The following is an 8555-nucleotide window of genomic DNA, read 5'->3' on the forward strand; positions in this document are numbered from 1 at the left end:
ATTTCTTTTATTTATTTAGACATTAACAAAGTAATTCATTATTTACTTATTTAATGGACAATAAAATAAGGAAATAAATATTTCTAAATGAATTATTAATCAATTAATAGATACTTTAAATGAAAAAGGGATTTTCCTTTTGAGAAAACAGGGAAACAGATGTTCAAAATCTTTTAAAAATCCAATTTAAAAAGAGAAATAAGTAAATGGATTCAGAAATCAAATTAGAAATACAGACTTTTTTCCTGACATTAAAAACAATAATTTCACTCCTCTTTTTCATTTCTGTTTCCTTTCCTAATTAGCTACTGGATTAGTTTCTGCATTTAGCATTTCTGTGACTCTTTCGGTCCTTGGAGAAAATAGCAATTAGAAATTAGAAATTAGCCATACTATATGATGTAAGAACTCTGACTGATTAGAGATGCACAGGTTGGCTAGCTGTGCACTGTTAAGGAGACCTCTTTAAGAAGTGTTTATGCTTGTACAAGGTCATTTAGCTTTGGTATTCACACTTACAAAACGTCCAATGTGGATATATGAAGAATATGAAGGGACGCTGCTGTGAAATGGAGAAATGCATCTGTGGACTCAGCCTGCCCACCTGCTGAAGGGAATGTGTTAACATGGCTAACGCTAGCATCTCTGCATGTAGCACCATTTTTTTTAGGCCCATATTAGTTTGTGAAAATATTACATCCTAGCAGTACTAGCTAGCATACTTACAAGTTAAAAGACTTGAGACAGGGTGATTACAATGATAGCTCTCAGGTCTCTCATTCCCTGTCTTACTGCCCTCTGTGAAGGCAAAAACTAGGGATGACACTGTTGATTTAAGTTCATTTTCTTTTAGTTACACAAGCACACACACTTATTCTGAACTGAAATATTTTTTACATGGCTGCTATCTTTATTAATGCAGTTTCTAAATTAATATATAACAGGTCTCTTAAACAGTGTGTCCGGTATATCACAGTGAAATGTTTGGTAAAGATCCTGATAATCAAATTATTTTTAACTGGGACAGTCAACAGAGTGCACATCTCGCCCACCCCAAATTTTCTATGGTGATACTGCGCTCATATCAGGTACAGCTATATTTTGGTGTTAGTTGCATGTCAGTGGCTTTATTTCTTACTCTACAGGAGTATCGCTTGACCTTCTCAGCATTCTGGATCTGGAATCCACCTTCGATTGTGAACAAACTTTGCTGTATGACAGAACTTACAGTGATGTTGTACCCTAATTATTTTTAGAGGATTCTGACTTATCCTCATAAGGTTAGATACAAATATGTGAATACTGTCACTGTCTCCCAATGGTAAAGAATCCTTTTAAAAAATACTGGCTCCAGATCACCATCCAGCTCACCACCAAAATTTAAATAATTGTTCCTTGGACCTCCAACAACACCAGAAATTTTCATTGAAATCCGTTCATAATTTTCTGAGTTATCCTGCAAACAGGCAGACCAATGCGACCAAAAACATGACCTCCCTCCACCTATGGGTGGGTGAGGTAACAAAATATACATAATGAAAAGCTCATAAAGTGCAGTTATTAAATCACTGCTGATATTTTGGTTGATTTGGTGTTTTAAACTGATTGGTGTGCGTACGTTTTAATTTGTGGACAACAACTTGGACTCCTCTGGGAGATGAGGACACACCCGCAGCTGTTTTGAACCACGTTTGACAGATGATGACCTCTCAGCACTTTGAGTCAGCTTTTTGGCATGAGGCACTCCACAAGAAAACCAGCGACCTGGACTTCATGCAACAGCACTTATAAAGTTATTGACACAAATAAATGTTTTCTTTCATTTTGCATTATGTTGTGTTTATATAATATGAACAGGATTGAAGGTTATTGAGAACAGATCAAACCACTACAGCCATATTGAATGAATTTGAACATAAAGACCAGGTCAATTAAAACAATTTTGGCCACTCGAGAGCTTAGAACATCGTCAGTCTCTTCAGTCTGAGCCTGAAGAGACTGACGAGTTACTTGGATGAGTGATGAACTGTTTCTCCCACTGAAAACCGCTGTGTCCAGACCAGGGTTATTATAGTTAACGAAAACGAACGAAATAACGAAAACTGAAATTGAAAAAACATTGTCGTTAACTGAAATAAATAAAAACTATAATTAAAAGGAAAAAACGATAACTAATTAAAACTGAATTGTGAGTTTACAAAACTAACTAAAACTAACTGAAATTATCGATAAACTGACTTTCATTTACTTGTTTTTTTGGGGGGTTTTTTTTAAGCCTTGTGGATTGATATGAAATCATTGTTTCCGCTCTCCGAGTTTAAGCTGGGAGCGCCACAGGACAACTGTGTGAGTGCGCATGTGCGTGCGCTCACCGCGCTGGTCCGCAAAGTAATGGCTGCGGTCTGCAGAGGAAGCGGCGGAGTCCCGTATGGAGGTTCTTTGAGTACAAACACCTGCACACGACCACAAGGTAATTAACACACACAATCCAGCTACACAAGCATAAATGCGGACATGAGGTCGGCAACTTCTGTAGGTTGTGTACAGAGGCCGCAAAGACCCTGCAGGTTTAATTAGCGAGCATCTAACCAAGCTAGCTCCAAAACAGAAGCAGCTTCAGGTGGTGAGAACATCAGGATGCAGCTGGATTTGAGCTTTGACTCCTTCAAAGAGTTTGTTTTTGTTTAACACCACATGTAGGCGTTATTAATCTGCTGCACTGATGCTGAACTTTATTGTGGAGTTTATTGTAGAATTTATTGAGTTTGGGAGTTCATGTTTTTCTTTGTTTCTCCCTGTTGATGTTCATGTGTGTCCTTAATATTACACACATTTAGCATGTCTTGTGAACAGTTGGTTGTTGACTATATTTCTTTAAACTGTATCTTTTGTCAAGTTTTCATTACACAATAGTCACTTTTGCGCCTTGAATCTTACACCTGATTAGGTATGAAAATACTAAAACTAATACTGAAACTAACTGAAACTAACTAAAACTAAGCATGAAACCAAAAATAAAAACTAATAAAAACGAGCAAAACCACTCTGAAAACTAATTAAAACTAACTGAATTAGAGAAAAAAAAGTAAAAACTAACTAAAACTAAACTATAATGTAAAATCCAAAACTATTATAACCCTGGTCCAGACGAAGTTAATCAACTTTTTGAGGCTAGAGAGTTGCTACATTCTGAAATTAGTTACGCTGCAATGAGATTAAGTTGTTGTGGGGGGTTCCCATGATGCACTGAGTGTTTCTTCTTCATTCACCTCTTTTCACTCTGTGTGTTTATACCCCACTCTGCAGTTAATCATTAGGTATTATTAATCTCTGGCTCTTTTCCACAGCATGTCTTTTGTCCTGTCTCTCTCCTCTCACCCCCAAACTGGTTGTGGCAGATGACGGCCCCTCCCTGAGCCTGGTTCTGCTGGAGGTTTCTTCCTGTTAAAAGGGAGTTTTTCCTTCCCACTGTCACCATTTTGATTGATTGGTCATTTTGATTATTGGGTTTTCTCTGTACTGTTTTATGGGCTTTACCTTACAATATAAAGTGCCTTGAAGCAAATGTTGGTAGTGATTTGGTGTCATATAAATAAAACTGAATTGAATTAAATTGAACTGAACTGAATTGAAATGGTGAGTAAAGCTGAGGGAAAATGAAGATTCTTGAAAGAAACTGATCACTTTCATGAGTATTAGTTGCATAACTCACTACAGATTATCCTCCTAAGACTTGAACTCTTGTTAGCTGTTTGCACTTTTAATTTCTCTGAGCTATTTGGGATTAATTGAACCTGACAAGTGTAAAAACTAAGTATCAGCTATGAACAGAAAGTAATTTTTAAAAAAGTGTCATCTTAAAAAATGGGAAAATAAACAATGGGTTTATTTTCCAGCATAATAAAGTGATGATTGTTTAACAAAGTGTAAAACACTTTATTGAGCTGAATGAAGTATAAGATGCAGGAAAGCCAAAACCTAATGAGGATGCATGGTGTCAGGAAGTTAAACGTGGTCATTTCCTTGTACCCTATCTGACAGATCATACGTGCCCTAGCATTTTTCAAAGAATGGAAATTGTCTGATTTTAAGTGTGCATTGTGTCTGGAAATTGGATTTATCAGGTCTGCAGGACAAGGCATGGGACAGCTCAGGGATGTGAACTCTGTCTGTTACAGGTCTCTGTTCACCATCTACATGAAACTGAGGTATTTATTATTTTGTCTGTTCTCATATCTTGTTCTGCTCAACCACAGCTGGAGACGGATTGATTTCTGGCTGATCTTGATGAGTGGTCGCTGCTCTCTCTGTCTCTCTGGAATTGTTGCTCGGAGGATGTAAAACACTGAGGTTTGTCTCCTTGTCAGGATTAAGCCAAGAAAGCAGCATAAAAGAAATCCTAGGAAATATTCCAGTACATCCTTCCACAGCTGATGAATTCTAAAAAAAAAAAAACAAACAAGAAATAATTTGTCAAAAATACTTGCAGGTCAGTTTCACCATTCACGTCTCAGTGACATCCATTTATTGACAAATTGCTGGTAAGTAATTTGTCAACTGATATATAAACTGGGACACAATCTGGGATAAAATGGGACTATACATGCCAGATGTGGTGTGATAATTGTGTGATTTTAACTAGACCCTACAAAACTTTGCAGTACTCATGTTACTTTACCAAACCTTTGACAGCTGGTGTGCAGTGCTGCTTAAATGTTATTCATTGTTTAGATTCAGTTGCAGTTATATTTTGAAGCGGACTGATGTGTGCAGATGATCTTTAATCAGTAGTGTCATCTCTGGTCTTTGCCATGGTAGAGGGGAAGAATACAAGGAATGACAGAAATGACTGTCATTGTCATCACCCTGTCTCAATTCTTAGAATAGAATAGAATAGAATAGAATGCCTTTATTGTCATTATACAGGATGTACAATGAGATTGGAGGGCCACTCCTGTTCAGTGCCTTGTAACAAAAAATCAAACTCTCTAAAATAAAAATAAAAAATATTATAAAAATATTATAATCTAGTATAATCAATATAATCAAGAGATATACAGAAAATAAACAATGTGTAAAATAATTTAAAAAATAGAATGTATAAAAATATATACATACATTGGTGCATCTGTACATTGTAAGAAAAGTAAATATGTGTATACATATAATAATGAAGATGATGAATATTGCACTTGGTGAATGAATATTTCACTAGTGAATGAATACTGGATATTACACAATATAGGAATGTTAGATATTGTTCAGTATGAATAATATAATATCGCACAGAGATGTGGGTGTTGCACAGTTACGGTGGGTGAGTGTGTGAGTTCAGGGTGGTGATTGCTCTGGCGAAGAAACTGTTCTTGAGTCTGTTTGTTCTGGCTTTGATGCACCTGTAGCGCCTGCCAGAGGCGCTGCATACTATACTTCATAATGTGGGAGGCTTCAGTGTATCTGCTAGCTTGACTGACACTGGAGCAACTCAGGGTTCACTATCTTGCCTAAGGACACTTTGGCATGCAGACTGGAGCAGCCGGGGTTCAAACCACCAACCTTCTGATTAGTAGATGAACACATAACTGTCTGTAAACACATGTAACTCTTAAATATCACAAAGTTATGTGGTAGCATCTGGACTGATGACACTGTGTTTACAGACAGTCATGTGTTCATCTACTAATCAGAAGGTTGGTGGTTTGAACCCCGGCTGCTCCAGTCTGCATGCCAAAGTGTCCTTAGGCAAGATAGTGAACGCTGAGTTGCTCCAGTGTCAGTCAAGCTAGCAGATACACTGAAGCCTCCCACATTATGAAGTATAGTATGCAGCGCAATGAGATCTGACATCACTTGAAGATATGTGTAATGTCACACTTCTTGAAGAATTTTTCCCCAAAAAATATAATGGTAACTCTCATCCAGAAGGCAAAAGAATTATGATGGACTGGATGGAGCTGAATGATTTGACAGAGCTGGTCTATCTATTTTTTTTAATCCTACTTTGTGTAAGAGATGGATTTAGACAACTGCTGGAGTGTGACTATTGGCATGATCTAAGATACAGCCTACCTATGTGCAGTTTATCAGAGCCTTGTAGGGGATGCATTCTTATTTGTGGTGCTTGTTTATGTAGTCAAATAAATATATTCTGATGCACCTGTCTGTATGCAGTGGATTGTAAGGCACATTGATCTGCCTGCAAATTAAACATGTTATATAAATAAAATTTCATTGACTTCAAACTGCTGTGCTGTGTGCTTGGTACATTGTCTAGTGGGAAAAAGCTGTAGTAAGCCGTTAGCTTGCTGTTACCCTCAGTTGTCAGGTGCTTTCCTGGAGGTTTGTCTCACATCCACTTTATAAAGCGTGACAGTGCCTCCCCCACTGAGCCCAGCACCACTGTTATTATTCCAATCAGCATTAATATTGCTTGATCTCAGCCTTTCCTCCTGTGGTTACAGCTACTGCTGAGCTGCAGACTTGTGCAACTCGTCCTCTTTGCACGGACAGCTGCACACAAAAAACATGGGCGCTTATCCACAGGAGTCTGTTGAGGAAGGACAGAGTAAATCCACGGCAGTCTGCCTGTTTGCTTTTATTATATTTTCCCTTTCACTATCCTCGTCTATCTCTCCTCCCACCCCCCTGCTTGCTTGTTCAGAGACACAGGGCCATCTGTCCCCAACATTGCAGTTGATTTAACCTTATTCAGCCCTTAAGGTCAGCTCACTTTTGCTCCGGCCATTGCAGAGACAGGATGGCAGAGCTGTCAATCAGCAGTCCAGACAGCGGAGCTCATCTCCCTCATCTCTGCCTTTCTGTGCTGCCTCACAGGCATTGATCACCTCAGACAAGACAGAAACACTTGCTGCTGTCTTTCTGCAGCACAATGTCCCAGTCTCTGCTCTATCCTATAATTCTGATCCTCTCTTCCACAACATTGCCATTCCTCTTTTTCAGATAAAAAGCAGCGTTATGTCTTAATCCAAAGAAGCTGCTTTACGATTGTGGAATCCCTGTTTTCCTAAAAGTATTTGGGACACATTTTTTTCATATGCAAATGTTTTTGCTGTTGCTAAAAACACAGGATAAATATGTGCATAGATGTATAGTAAATATTTAGGTTTTGGTTTGGATTAGTGTCCGCCTTTAATGGAGCATCTGAGTATTTCACATGATTCAGCAAGAAGAGCTTTAGGATCAGCACTGTCAAGAGTAAAGCCAATGTCACATGTCAGAATGGTGGATTTTGTTCTTGTGTTTTCCAGTTTGAAAATATGGTTTTAGTTTTTCAGTAGTTCCATAAACAAGCAACATTTGAACACAGTCAGTTACTATGTGCAGCCTCTGTGCTGGTAGCACGTCATAATGAACTGATCCTGTACAAACAAACTAAATTGAATTTGATTGTAAAATTTCTGAGAAACCAGCATCACCTTTGGACCATCAGTGGTGATATAGAAATATCACAAATTCAATTCGATTCAATTTTATTTATATGGCGCCAAATCACAACAAGCAGTCGCCTTAAGGTGAAGTGATATGACTTTTGATGTGTGAATATGGTTTAAAAGCAGCTCACTGGAAAGACCCTTTTTTCTCCAGAGCATAGACTTGGATTAGTCAGCTGTTTGAACAATTACATTTTGTGCATGTTGTGTATCTGCAATCATATAATTGTAATCACACTTTAGAAATAGTCATCCACCCCTACACTCACAGAAATCAGACATACAGGTATGTCTGGTGCTACTTAATTTCTATAAATTGCAACAGTTACTTTTTCTCTCTTTTTTTGAGTTACCTGTCTGCTACTCCAGCCCCTCCTGGATTAATGAAAGAGGAGGTTAAGGGTGGAGCTGGTTGAAATGAGGAAATGAACCATCTGCAGCAGCATGGGGGGTAATGAGCTTCTTTATATAGACTTTAGTTGTTATCCTTGTGGTTTTCCCCCTTCATGTTTATAATGGTTTGCCCCACTGGCACCACTGACTTTTCTTTCATTTGGTCAGGTTGGTGCTAAATAGTGTTTCTAAGTAGTGTTCTGTTTAGTTGATCTCATTTACGGGCCTGCTTGTTCCTTTTAAATAGCTTTTAATTTCTTTTAATTTTTTATCTGTTTTGGTGTACAATAAAACCCACTTTTCATATTTTACACCTGTGCCTGAGTGCCCTTTGACTGCTTGGTCTCTTACAAATGTATATCTTAAAACAGGTCTATAGATGTAAAAAAAAAAAAATACAAAAATACAAAAATTAATGACCAACCCAAACAGACAAACTGCACTTAAAGCATATCTCTATCTGTTTGGTGAAGGAATTAAAAACATAATAGAAAATATACTGTAAATAATACTAATAGCTAATAAAGGAGTATAATACACACTGCTTGGCCATATTTCACCATCATTGAACATCCTATCTCATCTTTACCTCAAAGTCTGATTTTCATCATTGTATAACGCTATTAATGTTACAAACATCATCTTCCTTCTACTGAAATTGTATTCAGCCATTTGCCAACACTTTCTGTCTCTACTTGCAATTTTTATCTG

Source organism: Archocentrus centrarchus, chromosome 14 (genome assembly GCF_007364275.1).
Source record: "Archocentrus centrarchus isolate MPI-CPG fArcCen1 chromosome 14, fArcCen1, whole genome shotgun sequence".
NCBI classification, from domain to species: Eukaryota; Metazoa; Chordata; class Actinopteri; order Cichliformes; family Cichlidae; genus Archocentrus; species Archocentrus centrarchus.